Genomic DNA, 14,361 nt, shown 5'->3' with positions numbered 1-14,361 from the left:
TCGGTGCGATTTTCCTAAGAATCCATTGCCCGGTTGTCGTTCCGGTCCATCCGACCGGAGATGCGGTAAAAATAAAAAGGGGGGGTGCAACACGAGGACTTCCCAGGAGGTCACCCATCCTAGTACTACTCTCGCCCAAGCACGCTTAACTGCGGAGTTCTGATGGGATCCGGTGCATTAGTGCTGGTATGATCGCACCCATCATGCTACCAGCGAAAAACTAATATAATCCTATTACGACCTAGCCGCACCATGCCTATCCCATGCCAACCGGCGATCTGATCGATACCCATTGCTACGCGATGGGGTCGGTGCGATTTTCCTAAGAATCCATTGCCCGGTTGTCGTTCCGGTCCATCCGACCGGAGATGCGGTAAAAATAAAAAGGGGGGGTGCAACACGAGGACTTCCCAGGAGGTCACCCATCCTAGTACTACTCTCGCCCAAGCACGCTTAACTGCGGAGTTCTGATGGGATCCGGTGCATTAGTGCTGGTATGATCGCACCCATCATGCTACCAGCGAAAAACTAATATAATCCTATTACGACCTAGCCGCACCATGCCTATCCCATGCCAACCGGCGATCTGATCGATACCCATTGCTACGCGATGGGGTCGGTGCGATTTTCCTAAGAATCCATTGCCCGGTACTCGTTCCGGTCCATCCGACCGGAGATGCGGTAAAAATAAAAACGGGGGGTGCAACACGAGGACTTCCCAGGAGGTCACCCATCCTAGTACTACTCTCGCCCAAGCACGCTTAACTGCGGAGTTCTGATGGGATCCGGTGCATTAGTGCTGGTATGATCGCACCCATCATGCTACCAGCGAAAAACTAATATAATCCTATTACGACCTAGCCGCACCCTGCCTATCCCATGCCAACTGGCGATCTGATTGATAGCGATGGGGTCGGTGCGATTTTCCTAAGAATCCATTGCCCGGTTGTCGTTCCGGTCCATCCGACCGGAGATGCGGTAAAAATAAAAAGGGGGGGTGCAACACGAGGACTTCCCAGGAGGTCACCCATCCTAGTACTACTCTCGCCCAAGCACGCTTAACTGCGGAGTTCTGATGGGATCCGGTGCATTAGTGCTGGTATGATCGCACCCATCATGCTACCAGCGAAAAACTAATATAATCCTATTACGACCTAGCCGCACCATGCCTATCCCATGCCAACTGGCGATCTGATCGATACCCATTGCTACGCGATGGGGTCGGTGCGATTTTCTTAAGAATCCATTGCCCGGTTGTCGTTCCGGTCCATCCGACCGGAGATGCGGGTAAAAATAAAAAGGGGGGGTGCAACACGAGGACTTCCCAGGAGGTCACCCATCCTAGTACTACTCTCGCCCAAGCACGCTTAACTGCGGAGTTCTGATGGGATCCGGTGCATTAGTGCTGGTATGATCGCACCCATCATGCTACCAGCGAAAAACTAATATAATCCTATTACGACCTAGCCGCACCATGCCTATCCCATGCCAACCGGCGATCTGATCGATACCCATTGCTACGCGATGGGGTCGGTGCGATTTTCCTAAGAATCCATTGCCCGGTTGTCGTTCCGGTCCATCCGACCGGAGATGCGGTAAAAATAAAAAGGGGGGGGTGCAACACGAGGACTTCCCAGGAGGTCACCCATCCTAGTACTACTCTCGCCCAAGCACGCTTAACTGCGGAGTTCTGATGGGATCCGGTGCATTAGTGCTGGTATGATCGCACCCATCATGCTACCAGCGAAAAACTAATATAATCCTATTACGACCTAGCCGCACCCTGCCTATCCCATGCCAACCGGCGATCTGATCGATACCCATTGCTACGCGATGGGGTCGGTGCGATTTTCCTAAGAATCCATTGCCCGGTACTCGTTCCGGTCCATCCGACCGGAGATGCGGTAAAAATAAAAAAGGGGGGTGCAACACGAGGACTTCCCAGGAGGTCACCCATCCTAGTACTACTCTCGCCCAAGCACGCTTAACTGCGGAGTTCTGATGGGATCCGGTGCATTAGTGCTGGTATGATCGCACCCATCATGCTACCAGCGAAAAACTAATATAATCCTATTACGACCTAGCCGCACCCTGCCTATCCCATGCCAACTGGCGATCTGATTGATAGCGATGGGGTCGGTGCGATTTTCCTAAGAATCCATTGCCCGGTTGTCGTTCCGGTCCATCCGACCGGAGATGCGGTAAAAATAAAAACGGGGGGTGCAACACGAGGACTTCCCAGGAGGTCACCCATCCTAGTACTACTCTCGCCCAAGCACGCTTAACTGCGGAGTTCTGATGGGATCCGGTGCATTAGTGCTGGTATGATCGCACCCATCATGCTACCAGCGAAAAACTAATATAATCCTATTACGACCTAGCCGCACCCTGCCTATCTCATGCCAACCGGCGATCTGACCGATACCCATTGCTACGCGATGGGGTCGGTGCGATTTTCCTAAAAATCCATTCCCTGGTTCTCGTTCCGGTCCATCCGACCAGAGATGCGGTAAAAATTAAAAGGGGGGGTGCAACACGAGGACTTCCCAGGAGGTCACCCATCCTAGTACTACTCTCGCCCAAGCACGCTTAACTGCGGAGTTCTGATGGGATCCGGTGCATTAGTGCTGGTATGATCGCACCCATCATGCTACCAGCGAAAAACTAATATAATCCTATTACGACCTAGCCGCACCCTGCCTATCTCATGCCAACCGGCGATCTGACCGATACCCATTGCTACGCGATGGGGTCGGTGCGATTTTCCTAAAAATCCATTCCCTGGTTCTCGTTCCGGTCCATCCGACCAGAGATGCGGTAAAAATTAAAAGGGGGGGTGCAACACGAGGACTTCCCAGGAGGTCACCCATCCTAGTACTACTCTCGCCCAAGCACGCTTAACTGCGGAGTTCTGATGGGATCCGGTGCATTAGTGCTGGTATGATCGCACCCATCATGCTACCAGCGAAAAACTAATATAATCCTATTACGACCTAGCCGCACCATGCCTATCCCATGCCAACCGGCGATCTGATCGATACCCATTGCTACGCGATGGGGTCGGTGCGATTTTCCTAAGAATCCATTGCCCGGTACTCGTTCCGGTCCATCCGACCGGAGATGCGGTAAAAATAAAAACGGGGGGTGCAACACGAGGACTTCCCAGGAGGTCACCCATCCTAGTACTACTCTCGCCCAAGCACGCTTAACTGCGGAGTTCTGATGGGATCCGGTGCATTAGTGCTGGTATGATCGCACCCATCATGCTACCAGCGAAAAACTAATATAATCCTATTACGACCTAGCCGCACCCTGCCTATCCCATGCCAACTGGCGATCTGATTGATAGCGATGGGGTCGGTGCGATTTTCCTAAGAATCCATTGCCCGGTTGTCGTTCCGGTCCATCCGACCGGAGATGCGGTAAAAATAAAAAGGGGGGGTGCAACACGAGGACTTCCCAGGAGGTCACCCATCCTAGTACTACTCTCGCCCAAGCACGCTTAACTGCGGAGTTCTGATGGGATCCGGTGCATTAGTGCTGGTATGATCGCACCCATCATGCTACCAGCGAAAAACTAATATAATCCTATTACGACCTAGCCGCACCATGCCTATCCCATGCCAACCGGCGATCTGATCGATACCCATTGCTACGCGATGGGGTCGGTGCGATTTTCTTAAGAATCCATTGCCCGGTTGTCGTTCCGGTCCATCCGACCGGAGATGCGGTAAAAATAAAAAGGGGGGGTGCAACACGAGGACTTCCCAGGAGGTCACCCATCCTAGTACTACTCTCGCCCAAGCACGCTTAACTGCGGAGTTCTGATGGGATCCGGTGCATTAGTGCTGGTATGATCGCACCCATCATGCTACCAGCGAAAAACTAATATAATCCTATTACGACCTAGCCGCACCATGCCTATCCCATGCCAACCGGCGATCTGATCGATACCCATTGCTACGCGATGGGGTCGGTGCGATTTTCCTAAGAATCCATTGCCCGGTTGTCGTTCCGGTCCATCCGACCGGAGATGCGGTAAAAATAAAAAGGGGGGGGTGCAACACGAGGACTTCCCAGGAGGTCACCCATCCTAGTACTACTCTCGCCCAAGCACGCTTAACTGCGGAGTTCTGATGGGATCCGGTGCATTAGTGCTGGTATGATCGCACCCATCATGCTACCAGCGAAAAACTAATATAATCCTATTACGACCTAGCCGCACCCTGCCTATCCCATGCCAACCGGCGATCTGATCGATACCCATTGCTACGCGATGGGGTCGGTGCGATTTTCCTAAGAATCCATTGCCCGGTACTCGTTCCGGTCCATCCGACCGGAGATGCGGTAAAAATAAAAAAGGGGGGTGCAACACGAGGACTTCCCAGGAGGTCACCCATCCTAGTACTACTCTCGCCCAAGCACGCTTAACTGCGGAGTTCTGATGGGATCCGGTGCATTAGTGCTGGTATGATCGCACCCATCATGCTACCAGCGAAAAACTAATATAATCCTATTACGACCTAGCCGCACCCTGCCTATCCCATGCCAACTGGCGATCTGATTGATAGCGATGGGGTCGGTGCGATTTTCCTAAGAATCCATTGCCCGGTTGTCGTTCCGGTCCATCCGACCGGAGATGCGGTAAAAATAAAAACGGGGGGTGCAACACGAGGACTTCCCAAGAGGTCACCCATCCTAGTACTACTCTCGCCCAAGCACGCTTAACTGCGGAGTTCTGATGGGATCCGGTGCATTAGTGCTGGTATGATCGCACCCATCATGCTACCAGCGAAAAACTAATATAATCCTATTACGACCTAGCCGCACCCTGCCTATCTCATGCCAACCGGCGATCTGACCGATACCCATTGCTACGCGATGGGGTCGGTGCGATTTTCCTAAAAATCCATTCCCTGGTTCTCGTTCCGGTCCATCCGACCAGAGATGCGGTAAAAATTAAAAGGGGGGGTGCAACACGAGGACTTCCCAGGAGGTCACCCATCCTAGTACTACTCTCGCCCAAGCACGCTTAACTGCGGAGTTCTGATGGGATCCGGTGCATTAGTGCTGGTATGATCGCACCCATCATGCTACCAGCGAAAAACTAATATAATCCTATTACGACCTAGCCGCACCCTGCCTATCTCATGCCAACCGGCGATCTGACCGATACCCATTGCTACGCGATGGGGTCGGTGCGATTTTCCTAAAAATCCATTCCCTGGTTCTCGTTCCGGTCCATCCGACCAGAGATGCGGTAAAAATTAAAAGGGGGGGTGCAACACGAGGACTTCCCAGGAGGTCACCCATCCTAGTACTACTCTCGCCCAAGCACGCTTAACTGCGGAGTTCTGATGGGATCCGGTGCATTAGTGCTGGTATGATCGCACCCATCATGCTACCAGCGAAAAACTAATATAATCCTATTACGACCTAGCCGCACCCTGCCTATCCCATGCCAACCGGCGATCTGATCGATACCCATTGCTACGCGATGGGGTCGGTGCGATTTTCCTAAGAATCCATTGCCCGGTTGTCGTTCCGGTCCATCCGACCGGAGATGCGGTAAAAATAAAAAGGGGGGGTGCAACACGAGGACTTCCCAGGAGGTCACCCATCCTAGTACTACTCTCGCCCAAGCACGCTTAACTGCGGAGTTCTGATGGGATCCGGTGCATTAGTGCTGGTATGATCGCACCCGTCATGCTACCAGCGAAAAACTAATATAATCCTATTACGACCTAGCCGCACCATGCCTATCCCATGCCAACCGGCGATCTGATCGATACCCATTGCTACGCGATGGGGTCGGTGCGATTTTCCTAAGAATCCATTGCCCGGTTGTCGTTCCGGTCCATCCGACCGGAGATGCGGTAAAAATAAAAAGGGGGGGTGCAACACGAGGACTTCCCAGGAGGTCACCCATCCTAGTACTACTCTCGCCCAAGCACGCTTAACTGCGGAGTTCTGATGGGATCCGGTGCATTAGTGCTGGTATGATCGCACCCATCATTCTACCAGCGAAAAACTAATATAATCCTATTACGACCTAGCCGCACCCTGCCTATCTCATGCCAACCGGCGATCTGACCGATACCCATTGCTACGCGATGGGGTCGGTGCGATTTTCCTAAAAATCCATTCCCTGGTTCTCGTTCCGGTCCATCCGACCAGAGATGCGGTAAAAATTAAAAGGGGGGGTGCAACACGAGGACTTCCCAGGAGGTCACCCATCCTAGTACTACTCTCGCCCAAGCACGCTTAACTACGGAGTTCTGATGGGATCCGGTGCATTAGTGCTGGTATGATCGCACCCATCATGCTACCAGCGAAAAACTAATATAATCCTATTACGACCTAGCCGCACCCTGCCTATCCCATGCCAACTGGCGATCTGATTGATAGCGATGGGGTCGGTGCGATTTTCCTAAGAATCCATTGCCCGGTTGTCGTTCCGGTCCATCCGACCGGAGATGCGGTAAAAATAAAAAGGGGGGGTGCAACACGAGGACTTCCCAGGAGGTCACCCATCCTAGTACTACTCTCGCCCAAGCACGCTTAACTGCGGAGTTCTGATGGGATCCGGTGCATTAGTGCTGGTAGGATCGCACCCATCATGCTACCAGCGAAAAACTAATATAATCCTATTACGACCTAGCCGCACCATGCCTATCCCATGCCAACCGGCGATCTGATCGATACCCATTGCTACGCGATGGGGTCGGTGCGATTTTCCTAAGAATCCATTGCCCGGTTGTCGTTCCGGTCCATCCGACCGGAGATGCGGTAAAAATAAAAAGGAGGGGTGCAACACGAGGACTTCCCAGGAGGTCACCCATCCTAGTACTACTCTCGCCCAAGCACGCTTAACTGCGGAGTTCTGATGGGATCCGGTGCATTAGTGCTGGTAGGATCGCACCCATCATGCTACCAGCGAAAAACTAATATAATCCTATTACGACCTAGCCGCACCATGCCTATCCCATGCCAACCGGCGATCTGATCGATACCCATTGCTACGCGATGGGGTCGGTGCGATTTTCCTAAGAATCCATTGCCCGGTACTCGTTCCGGTCCATCCGACCGGAGATGCGGTAAAAATAAAAACGGGGGGTGCAACACGAGGACTTCCCAGGAGGTCACCCATCCTAGTACTACTCTCGCCCAAGCACGCTTAACTGCGGAGTTCTGATGGGATCCGGTGCATTAGTGCTGGTATGATCGCACCCATCATGCTACCAGCGAAAAACTAATATAATCCTATTACGACCTAGCCGCACCATGCCTATCCCATGCCAACCGGCGATCTGATCGATACCCATTGCTACGCGATGGGGTCGGTGCGATTTTCCTAAGAATCCATTGCCCGGTTGTCGTTCCGGTCCATCCGACCGGAGATGCGGTAAAAATAAAAAGGGGGGGTGCAACACGAGGACTTCCCAGGAGGTCACCCATCCTAGTACTACTCTCGCCCAAGCACGCTTAACTGCGGAGTTCTGATGGGATCCGGTGCATTAGTGCTGGTATGATCGCACCCATCATGCTACCAGCGAAAAACTAATATAATCCTATTACGACCTAGCCGCACCCTGCCTATCCCATGCCAACTGGCGATCTGATTGATAGCGATGGGGTCGGTGCGATTTTCCTAAGAATCCATTGCCCGGTTGTCGTTCCGGTCCATCCGACCGGAGATGCGGTAAAAATAAAAAGGGGGGGTGCAACACGAGGACTTCCCAGGAGGTCACCCATCCTAGTACTACTCTCGCCCAAGCACGCTTAACTGCGGAGTTCTGATGGGATCCGGTGCATTAGTGCTGGTATGATCGCACCCATCATGCTACCAGCGAAAAACTAATATAATCCTATTACGACCTAGCCGCACCATGCCTATCCCATGCCAACCGGCGATCTGATCGATACCCATTGCTACGCGATGGGGTCGGTGCGATTTTCCTAAGAATCCATTGCCCGGTTGTCGTTCCGGTCCATCCGACCGGAGATGCGGTAAAAATAAAAAGGGGGGGTGCAACACGAGGACTTCCCAGGAGGTCACCCATCCTAGTACTACTCTCGCCCAAGCACGCTTAACTGCGGAGTTCTGATGGGATCCGGTGCATTAGTGCTGGTATGATCGCACCCATCATGCTACCAGCGAAAAACTAATATAATCCTATTACGACCTAGCCGCACCATGCCTATCCCATGCCAACCGGCGATCTGATCGATACCCATTGCTACGCGATGGGGTCGGTGCGATTTTCCTAAGAATCCATTGCCCGGTACTCGTTCCGGTCCATCCGACCGGAGATGCGGTAAAAATAAAAACGGGGGGTGCAACACGAGGACTTCCCAGGAGGTCACCCATCCTAGTACTACTCTCGCCCAAGCACGCTTAACTGCGGAGTTCTGATGGGATCCGGTGCATTAGTGCTGGTATGATCGCACCCATCATGCTACCAGCGAAAAACTAATATAATCCTATTACGACCTAGCCGCACCCTGCCTATCCCATGCCAACTGGCGATCTGATTGATAGCGATGGGGTCGGTGCGATTTTCCTAAGAATCCATTGCCCGGTTGTCGTTCCGGTCCATCCGACCGGAGATGCGGTAAAAATAAAAAGGGGGGGTGCAACACGAGGACTTCCCAGGAGGTCACCCATCCTAGTACTACTCTCGCCCAAGCACGCTTAACTGCGGAGTTCTGATGGGATCCGGTGCATTAGTGCTGGTATGATCGCACCCATCATGCTACCAGCGAAAAACTAATATAATCCTATTACGACCTAGCCGCACCATGCCTATCCCATGCCAACTGGCGATCTGATCGATACCCATTGCTACGCGATGGGGTCGGTGCGATTTTCTTAAGAATCCATTGCCCGGTTGTCGTTCCGGTCCATCCGACCGGAGATGCGGTAAAAATAAAAAGGGGGGGTGCAACACGAGGACTTCCCAGGAGGTCACCCATCCTAGTACTACTCTCGCCCAAGCACGCTTAACTGCGGAGTTCTGATGGGATCCGGTGCATTAGTGCTGGTATGATCGCACCCATCATGCTACCAGCGAAAAACTAATATAATCCTATTACGACCTAGCCGCACCATGCCTATCCCATGCCAACCGGCGATCTGATCGATACCCATTGCTACGCGATGGGGTCGGTGCGATTTTCCTAAGAATCCATTGCCCGGTTGTCGTTCCGGTCCATCCGACCGGAGATGCGGTAAAAATAAAAAGGGGGGGTGCAACACGAGGACTTCCCAGGAGGTCACCCATCCTAGTACTACTCTCGCCCAAGCACGCTTAACTGCGGAGTTCTGATGGGATCCGGTGCATTAGTGCTGGTATGATCGCACCCATCATGCTACCAGCGAAAAACTAATATAATCCTATTACGACCTAGCCGCACCCTGCCTATCCCATGCCAACCGGCGATCTGATCGATACCCATTGCTACGCGATGGGGTCGGTGCGATTTTCCTAAGAATCCATTGCCCGGTACTCGTTCCGGTCCATCCGACCGGAGATGCGGTAAAAATAAAAAAGGGGGGTGCAACACGAGGACTTCCCAGGAGGTCACCCATCCTAGTACTACTCTCGCCCAAGCACGCTTAACTGCGGAGTTCTGATGGGATCCGGTGCATTAGTGCTGGTATGATCGCACCCATCATGCTACCAGCGAAAAACTAATATAATCCTATTACGACCTAGCCGCACCCTGCCTATCCCATGCCAACTGGCGATCTGATTGATAGCGATGGGGTCGGTGCGATTTTCCTAAGAATCCATTGCCCGGTTGTCGTTCCGGTCCATCCGACCGGAGATGCGGTAAAAATAAAAACGGGGGGTGCAACACGAGGACTTCCCAGGAGGTCACCCATCCTAGTACTACTCTCGCCCAAGCACGCTTAACTGCGGAGTTCTGATGGGATCCGGTGCATTAGTGCTGGTATGATCGCACCCATCATGCTACCAGCGAAAAACTAATATAATCCTATTACGACCTAGCCGCACCCTGCCTATCTCATGCCAACCGGCGATCTGACCGATACCCATTGCTACGCGATGGGGTCGGTGCGATTTTCCTAAAAATCCATTCCCTGGTTCTCGTTCCGGTCCATCCGACCAGAGATGCGGTAAAAATTAAAAGGGGGGGTGCAACACGAGGACTTCCCAGGAGGTCACCCATCCTAGTACTACTCTCGCCCAAGCACGCTTAACTGCGGAGTTCTGATGGGATCCGGTGCATTAGTGCTGGTATGATCGCACCCATCATGCTACCAGCGAAAAACTAATATAATCCTATTACGACCTAGCCGCACCCTGCCTATCTCATGCCAACCGGCGATCTGACCGATACCCATTGCTACGCGATGGGGTCGGTGCGATTTTCCTAAAAATCCATTCCCTGGTTCTCGTTCCGGTCCATCCGACCAGAGATGCGGTAAAAATTAAAAGGGGGGGTGCAACACGAGGACTTCCCAGGAGGTCACCCATCCTAGTACTACTCTCGCCCAAGCACGCTTAACTGCGGAGTTCTGATGGGATCCGGTGCATTAGTGCTGGTATGATCGCACCCATCATGCTACCAGCGAAAAACTAATATAATCCTATTACGACCTAGCCGCACCCTGCCTATCCCATGCCAACCGGCGATCTGATCGATACCCATTGCTACGCGATGGGGTCGGTGCGATTTTCCTAAGAATCCATTGCCCGGTTGTCGTTCCGGTCCATCCGACCGGAGATGCGGTAAAAATAAAAAGGGGGGGTGCAACACGAGGACTTCCCAGGAGGTCACCCATCCTAGTACTACTCTCGCCCAAGCACGCTTAACTGCGGAGTTCTGATGGGATCCGGTGCATTAGTGCTGGTATGATCGCACCCGTCATGCTACCAGCGAAAAACTAATATAATCCTATTACGACCTAGCCGCACCATGCCTATCCCATGCCAACCGGCGATCTGATCGATACCCATTGCTACGCGATGGGGTCGGTGCGATTTTCCTAAGAATCCATTGCCCGGTTGTCGTTCCGGTCCATCCGACCGGAGATGCGGTAAAAATAAAAAGGGGGGGTGCAACACGAGGACTTCCCAGGAGGTCACCCATCCTAGTACTACTCTCGCCCAAGCACGCTTAACTGCGGAGTTCTGATGGGATCCGGTGCATTAGTGCTGGTATGATCGCACCCATCATTCTACCAGCGAAAAACTAATATAATCCTATTACGACCTAGCCGCACCCTGCCTATCTCATGCCAACCGGCGATCTGACCGATACCCATTGCTACGCGATGGGGTCGGTGCGATTTTCCTAAAAATCCATTCCCTGGTTCTCGTTCCGGTCCATCCGACCAGAGATGCGGTAAAAATTAAAAGGGGGGGTGCAACACGAGGACTTCCCAGGAGGTCACCCATCCTAGTACTACTCTCGCCCAAGCACGCTTAACTGCGGAGTTCTGATGGGATCCGGTGCATTAGTGCTGGTATGATCGCACCCATCATGCTACCAGCGAAAAACTAATATAATCCTATTACGACCTAGCCGCACCCTGCCTATCCCATGCCAACCGGCGATCTGATCGATACCCATTGCTACGCGATGGGGTCGGTGCGATTTTCCTAAGAATCCATTGCCCGGTTGTCGTTCCGGTCCATCCGACCGGAGATGCGGTAAAAATAAAAAGGGGGGGTGCAACACGAGGACTTCCCAGGAGGTCACCCATCCTAGTACTACTCTCGCCCAAGCACGCTTAACTGCGGAGTTCTGATGGGATCCGGTGCATTAGTGCTGGTATGATCGCACCCGTCATGCTACCAGCGAAAAACTAATATAATCCTATTACGACCTAGCCGCACCATGCCTATCCCATGCCAACCGGCGATCTGATCGATACCCATTGCTACGCGATGGGGTCGGTGCGATTTTCCTAAGAATCCATTGCCCGGTTGTCGTTCCGGTCCATCCGACCGGAGATGCGGTAAAAATAAAAAGGGGGGGTGCAACACGAGGACTTCCCAGGAGGTCACCCATCCTAGTACTACTCTCGCCCAAGCACGCTTAACTGCGGAGTTCTGATGGGATCCGGTGCATTAGTGCTGGTATGATCGCACCCATCATTCTACCAGCGAAAAACTAATATAATCCTATTACGACCTAGCCGCACCCTGCCTATCTCATGCCAACCGGCGATCTGACCGATACCCATTGCTACGCGATGGGGTCGGTGCGATTTTCCTAAAAATCCATTCCCTGGTTCTCGTTCCGGTCCATCCGACCAGAGATGCGGTAAAAATTAAAAGGGGGGGTGCAACACGAGGACTTCCCAGGAGGTCACCCATCCTAGTACTACTCTCGCCCAAGCACGCTTAACTACGGAGTTCTGATGGGATCCGGTGCATTAGTGCTGGTATGATCGCACCCATCATGCTACCAGCGAAAAACTAATATAATCCTATTACGACCTAGCCGCACCCTGCCTATCCCATGCCAACTGGCGATCTGATTGATAGCGATGGGGTCGGTGCGATTTTCCTAAGAATCCATTGCCCGGTTGTCGTTCCGGTCCATCCGACCGGAGATGCGGTAAAAATAAAAAGGGGGGGTGCAACACGAGGACTTCCCAGGAGGTCACCCATCCTAGTACTACTCTCGCCCAAGCACGCTTAACTGCGGAGTTCTGATGGGATCCGGTGCATTAGTGCTGGTAGGATCGCACCCATCATGCTACCAGCGAAAAACTAATATAATCCTATTACGACCTAGCCGCACCATGCCTATCCCATGCCAACCGGCGATCTGATCGATACCCATTGCTACGCGATGGGGTCGGTGCGATTTTCCTAAGAATCCATTGCCCGGTTGTCGTTCCGGTCCATCCGACCGGAGATGCGGTAAAAATAAAAAGGAGGGGTGCAACACGAGGACTTCCCAGGAGGTCACCCATCCTAGTACTACTCTCGCCCAAGCACGCTTAACTGCGGAGTTCTGATGGGATCCGGTGCATTAGTGCTGGTATGATCGCACCCATCATGCTACCAGCGAAAAACTAATATAATCCTATTACGACCTAGCCGCACCATGCCTATCCCATGCCAACCGGCGATCTGATCGATACCCATTGCTACGCGATGGGGTCGGTGCGATTTTCCTAAGAATCCATTGCCCGGTACTCGTTCCGGTCCATCCGACCGGAGATGCGGTAAAAATAAAAACGGGGGGTGCAACACGAGGACTTCCCAGGAGGTCACCCATCCTAGTACTACTCTCGCCCAAGCACGCTTAACTGCGGAGTTCTGATGGGATCCGGTGCATTAGTGCTGGTATGATCGCACCCATCATGCTACCAGCGAAAAACTAATATAATCCTATTACGACCTAGCCGCACCCTGCCTATCCCATGCCAACTGGCGATCTGATTGATAGCGATGGGGTCGGTGCGATTTTCCTAAGAATCCATTGCCCGGTTGTCGTTCCGGTCCATCCGACCGGAGATGCGGTAAAAATAAAAAGGGGGGGTGCAACACGAGGACTTCCCAGGAGGTCACCCATCCTAGTACTACTCTCGCCCAAGCACGCTTAACTGCGGAGTTCTGATTGGATCCGGCGCATTAGTGCTGGTATGATCGCACCCATCATGCTACCAGCGAAAAACTAATATAATCCTATTACGACCTAGCCGCACCATGCCTATCCCATGCCAACCGGCGATCTGATCGATACCCATTGCTACGCGATGGGGTCGGTGCGATTTTCTTAAGAATCCATTGCCCGGTTGTCGTTCCGGTCCATCCGACCGGAGATGCGGTAAAAATAAAAAGGGGGGGTGCAACACGAGGACTTCCCAGGAGGTCACCCATCCTAGTACTACTCTCTCCCAAGCACGCTTAACTGCGGAGTTCTGATGGGATCCGGTGCATTAGTGCTGGTATGATCGCACCCATCATGCTACCAGCGAAAAACTAATATAATCCTATTACGACCTAGCCGCACCATGCCTATCCCATGCCAACCGGCGATCTGATCGATACCCATTGCTACGCGATGGGGTCGGTGCGATTTTCCTAAGAATCCATTGCCCGGTTGTCGTTCCGGTCCATCCGACCGGAGATGCGGTAAAAATAAAAAGGGGGGGTGCAACACGAGGACTTCCCAGGAGGTCACCCATCCTAGTACTACTCTCGCCCAAGCACGCTTAACTGCGGAGTTCTGATGGGATCCGGTGCATTAGTGCTGGTATGATCGCACCCATCATGCTACCAGCGAAAAACTAATATAATCCTATTACGACCTAGCCGCACCCTGCCTATCCCATGCCAACCGGCGATCTGATCGATACCCATTGCTACG

The 14,361-nt window shown here is 52.7% G+C and overlaps 47 non-coding genes across 47 annotated transcripts; all 47 read right to left on the bottom strand.

Moving 5' to 3' along the window:
* Positions 1-81: 81 nt before the first annotated feature.
* On the bottom strand, positions 82-200 carry LOC122283907. The gene has a single exon (XR_006231291.1). It is a non-coding gene; the product is annotated as a 5S ribosomal RNA (ribosomal RNA).
* A 189-nt stretch (positions 201-389) lies between these two features.
* On the bottom strand, positions 390-508 carry LOC122283906. The gene has a single exon (XR_006231290.1). It is a non-coding gene; the product is annotated as a 5S ribosomal RNA (ribosomal RNA).
* Positions 509-697: 189 nt separating this feature from the next.
* On the bottom strand, positions 698-816 carry LOC122283905. Its single transcript, XR_006231289.1, has one exon. It is a non-coding gene; the product is annotated as a 5S ribosomal RNA (ribosomal RNA).
* Positions 817-994: 178 nt separating this feature from the next.
* Positions 995-1,113, bottom strand: LOC122283904. The gene has a single exon (XR_006231288.1). It is a non-coding gene; the product is annotated as a 5S ribosomal RNA (ribosomal RNA).
* Positions 1,114-1,303: 190 nt separating this feature from the next.
* Positions 1,304-1,422, bottom strand: LOC122283903. The gene has a single exon (XR_006231287.1). It is a non-coding gene; the product is annotated as a 5S ribosomal RNA (ribosomal RNA).
* A 190-nt stretch (positions 1,423-1,612) lies between these two features.
* Positions 1,613-1,731, bottom strand: LOC122283901. Its single transcript, XR_006231285.1, has one exon. It is a non-coding gene; the product is annotated as a 5S ribosomal RNA (ribosomal RNA).
* Positions 1,732-1,920: 189 nt separating this feature from the next.
* Positions 1,921-2,039, bottom strand: LOC122283900. Its single transcript, XR_006231284.1, has one exon. It is a non-coding gene; the product is annotated as a 5S ribosomal RNA (ribosomal RNA).
* Positions 2,040-2,217: 178 nt separating this feature from the next.
* On the bottom strand, positions 2,218-2,336 carry LOC122283898. The gene has a single exon (XR_006231283.1). It is a non-coding gene; the product is annotated as a 5S ribosomal RNA (ribosomal RNA).
* Positions 2,337-2,525: 189 nt separating this feature from the next.
* LOC122283897 lies at positions 2,526-2,644 on the bottom strand. Its single transcript, XR_006231282.1, has one exon. It is a non-coding gene; the product is annotated as a 5S ribosomal RNA (ribosomal RNA).
* A 189-nt stretch (positions 2,645-2,833) lies between these two features.
* On the bottom strand, positions 2,834-2,952 carry LOC122283896. The gene has a single exon (XR_006231281.1). It is a non-coding gene; the product is annotated as a 5S ribosomal RNA (ribosomal RNA).
* A 189-nt stretch (positions 2,953-3,141) lies between these two features.
* Positions 3,142-3,260, bottom strand: LOC122283895. The gene has a single exon (XR_006231280.1). It is a non-coding gene; the product is annotated as a 5S ribosomal RNA (ribosomal RNA).
* Positions 3,261-3,438: 178 nt separating this feature from the next.
* On the bottom strand, positions 3,439-3,557 carry LOC122283894. Its single transcript, XR_006231279.1, has one exon. It is a non-coding gene; the product is annotated as a 5S ribosomal RNA (ribosomal RNA).
* Positions 3,558-3,746: 189 nt separating this feature from the next.
* LOC122283893 lies at positions 3,747-3,865 on the bottom strand. The gene has a single exon (XR_006231278.1). It is a non-coding gene; the product is annotated as a 5S ribosomal RNA (ribosomal RNA).
* A 190-nt stretch (positions 3,866-4,055) lies between these two features.
* LOC122283892 lies at positions 4,056-4,174 on the bottom strand. The gene has a single exon (XR_006231277.1). It is a non-coding gene; the product is annotated as a 5S ribosomal RNA (ribosomal RNA).
* A 189-nt stretch (positions 4,175-4,363) lies between these two features.
* LOC122283891 lies at positions 4,364-4,482 on the bottom strand. The gene has a single exon (XR_006231276.1). It is a non-coding gene; the product is annotated as a 5S ribosomal RNA (ribosomal RNA).
* A 178-nt stretch (positions 4,483-4,660) lies between these two features.
* On the bottom strand, positions 4,661-4,779 carry LOC122287123. The gene has a single exon (XR_006234430.1). It is a non-coding gene; the product is annotated as a 5S ribosomal RNA (ribosomal RNA).
* A 189-nt stretch (positions 4,780-4,968) lies between these two features.
* LOC122283889 lies at positions 4,969-5,087 on the bottom strand. The gene has a single exon (XR_006231274.1). It is a non-coding gene; the product is annotated as a 5S ribosomal RNA (ribosomal RNA).
* Positions 5,088-5,276: 189 nt separating this feature from the next.
* LOC122283888 lies at positions 5,277-5,395 on the bottom strand. Its single transcript, XR_006231273.1, has one exon. It is a non-coding gene; the product is annotated as a 5S ribosomal RNA (ribosomal RNA).
* A 189-nt stretch (positions 5,396-5,584) lies between these two features.
* On the bottom strand, positions 5,585-5,703 carry LOC122283887. Its single transcript, XR_006231272.1, has one exon. It is a non-coding gene; the product is annotated as a 5S ribosomal RNA (ribosomal RNA).
* A 189-nt stretch (positions 5,704-5,892) lies between these two features.
* LOC122283886 lies at positions 5,893-6,011 on the bottom strand. The gene has a single exon (XR_006231271.1). It is a non-coding gene; the product is annotated as a 5S ribosomal RNA (ribosomal RNA).
* A 189-nt stretch (positions 6,012-6,200) lies between these two features.
* On the bottom strand, positions 6,201-6,319 carry LOC122287014. Its single transcript, XR_006234322.1, has one exon. It is a non-coding gene; the product is annotated as a 5S ribosomal RNA (ribosomal RNA).
* A 178-nt stretch (positions 6,320-6,497) lies between these two features.
* On the bottom strand, positions 6,498-6,616 carry LOC122287858. Its single transcript, XR_006235141.1, has one exon. It is a non-coding gene; the product is annotated as a 5S ribosomal RNA (ribosomal RNA).
* A 189-nt stretch (positions 6,617-6,805) lies between these two features.
* On the bottom strand, positions 6,806-6,924 carry LOC122287857. Its single transcript, XR_006235140.1, has one exon. It is a non-coding gene; the product is annotated as a 5S ribosomal RNA (ribosomal RNA).
* A 189-nt stretch (positions 6,925-7,113) lies between these two features.
* On the bottom strand, positions 7,114-7,232 carry LOC122283885. The gene has a single exon (XR_006231270.1). It is a non-coding gene; the product is annotated as a 5S ribosomal RNA (ribosomal RNA).
* A 189-nt stretch (positions 7,233-7,421) lies between these two features.
* LOC122283884 lies at positions 7,422-7,540 on the bottom strand. The gene has a single exon (XR_006231269.1). It is a non-coding gene; the product is annotated as a 5S ribosomal RNA (ribosomal RNA).
* A 178-nt stretch (positions 7,541-7,718) lies between these two features.
* LOC122283882 lies at positions 7,719-7,837 on the bottom strand. Its single transcript, XR_006231268.1, has one exon. It is a non-coding gene; the product is annotated as a 5S ribosomal RNA (ribosomal RNA).
* A 189-nt stretch (positions 7,838-8,026) lies between these two features.
* LOC122283881 lies at positions 8,027-8,145 on the bottom strand. Its single transcript, XR_006231267.1, has one exon. It is a non-coding gene; the product is annotated as a 5S ribosomal RNA (ribosomal RNA).
* A 189-nt stretch (positions 8,146-8,334) lies between these two features.
* Positions 8,335-8,453, bottom strand: LOC122283880. Its single transcript, XR_006231266.1, has one exon. It is a non-coding gene; the product is annotated as a 5S ribosomal RNA (ribosomal RNA).
* A 178-nt stretch (positions 8,454-8,631) lies between these two features.
* LOC122283879 lies at positions 8,632-8,750 on the bottom strand. Its single transcript, XR_006231265.1, has one exon. It is a non-coding gene; the product is annotated as a 5S ribosomal RNA (ribosomal RNA).
* A 189-nt stretch (positions 8,751-8,939) lies between these two features.
* On the bottom strand, positions 8,940-9,058 carry LOC122283877. Its single transcript, XR_006231263.1, has one exon. It is a non-coding gene; the product is annotated as a 5S ribosomal RNA (ribosomal RNA).
* A 189-nt stretch (positions 9,059-9,247) lies between these two features.
* Positions 9,248-9,366, bottom strand: LOC122283876. The gene has a single exon (XR_006231262.1). It is a non-coding gene; the product is annotated as a 5S ribosomal RNA (ribosomal RNA).
* Positions 9,367-9,555: 189 nt separating this feature from the next.
* LOC122283875 lies at positions 9,556-9,674 on the bottom strand. The gene has a single exon (XR_006231261.1). It is a non-coding gene; the product is annotated as a 5S ribosomal RNA (ribosomal RNA).
* A 178-nt stretch (positions 9,675-9,852) lies between these two features.
* Positions 9,853-9,971, bottom strand: LOC122283874. Its single transcript, XR_006231260.1, has one exon. It is a non-coding gene; the product is annotated as a 5S ribosomal RNA (ribosomal RNA).
* A 189-nt stretch (positions 9,972-10,160) lies between these two features.
* LOC122283873 lies at positions 10,161-10,279 on the bottom strand. Its single transcript, XR_006231259.1, has one exon. It is a non-coding gene; the product is annotated as a 5S ribosomal RNA (ribosomal RNA).
* Positions 10,280-10,468: 189 nt separating this feature from the next.
* On the bottom strand, positions 10,469-10,587 carry LOC122283872. The gene has a single exon (XR_006231258.1). It is a non-coding gene; the product is annotated as a 5S ribosomal RNA (ribosomal RNA).
* Positions 10,588-10,776: 189 nt separating this feature from the next.
* LOC122283871 lies at positions 10,777-10,895 on the bottom strand. Its single transcript, XR_006231257.1, has one exon. It is a non-coding gene; the product is annotated as a 5S ribosomal RNA (ribosomal RNA).
* A 189-nt stretch (positions 10,896-11,084) lies between these two features.
* Positions 11,085-11,203, bottom strand: LOC122283870. Its single transcript, XR_006231256.1, has one exon. It is a non-coding gene; the product is annotated as a 5S ribosomal RNA (ribosomal RNA).
* Positions 11,204-11,392: 189 nt separating this feature from the next.
* Positions 11,393-11,511, bottom strand: LOC122283869. The gene has a single exon (XR_006231255.1). It is a non-coding gene; the product is annotated as a 5S ribosomal RNA (ribosomal RNA).
* Positions 11,512-11,700: 189 nt separating this feature from the next.
* Positions 11,701-11,819, bottom strand: LOC122283868. The gene has a single exon (XR_006231254.1). It is a non-coding gene; the product is annotated as a 5S ribosomal RNA (ribosomal RNA).
* A 189-nt stretch (positions 11,820-12,008) lies between these two features.
* On the bottom strand, positions 12,009-12,127 carry LOC122283866. Its single transcript, XR_006231252.1, has one exon. It is a non-coding gene; the product is annotated as a 5S ribosomal RNA (ribosomal RNA).
* Positions 12,128-12,316: 189 nt separating this feature from the next.
* LOC122287013 lies at positions 12,317-12,435 on the bottom strand. The gene has a single exon (XR_006234321.1). It is a non-coding gene; the product is annotated as a 5S ribosomal RNA (ribosomal RNA).
* A 178-nt stretch (positions 12,436-12,613) lies between these two features.
* On the bottom strand, positions 12,614-12,732 carry LOC122287854. Its single transcript, XR_006235138.1, has one exon. It is a non-coding gene; the product is annotated as a 5S ribosomal RNA (ribosomal RNA).
* Positions 12,733-12,921: 189 nt separating this feature from the next.
* Positions 12,922-13,040, bottom strand: LOC122283865. Its single transcript, XR_006231251.1, has one exon. It is a non-coding gene; the product is annotated as a 5S ribosomal RNA (ribosomal RNA).
* A 189-nt stretch (positions 13,041-13,229) lies between these two features.
* On the bottom strand, positions 13,230-13,348 carry LOC122283864. Its single transcript, XR_006231250.1, has one exon. It is a non-coding gene; the product is annotated as a 5S ribosomal RNA (ribosomal RNA).
* A 178-nt stretch (positions 13,349-13,526) lies between these two features.
* LOC122288711 lies at positions 13,527-13,645 on the bottom strand. The gene has a single exon (XR_006235963.1). It is a non-coding gene; the product is annotated as a 5S ribosomal RNA (ribosomal RNA).
* A 189-nt stretch (positions 13,646-13,834) lies between these two features.
* Positions 13,835-13,953, bottom strand: LOC122288629. Its single transcript, XR_006235884.1, has one exon. It is a non-coding gene; the product is annotated as a 5S ribosomal RNA (ribosomal RNA).
* A 189-nt stretch (positions 13,954-14,142) lies between these two features.
* LOC122283863 lies at positions 14,143-14,261 on the bottom strand. The gene has a single exon (XR_006231249.1). It is a non-coding gene; the product is annotated as a 5S ribosomal RNA (ribosomal RNA).
* Positions 14,262-14,361: the final 100 nt, after the last annotated feature.

This window comes from Carya illinoinensis, chromosome 11 (genome assembly GCF_018687715.1).
Source record: "Carya illinoinensis cultivar Pawnee chromosome 11, C.illinoinensisPawnee_v1, whole genome shotgun sequence".
NCBI lineage: Eukaryota > Viridiplantae > Streptophyta > Magnoliopsida > Fagales > Juglandaceae > Carya > Carya illinoinensis.
This window is presented reverse-complemented; position numbering and strand designations above follow the sequence as displayed.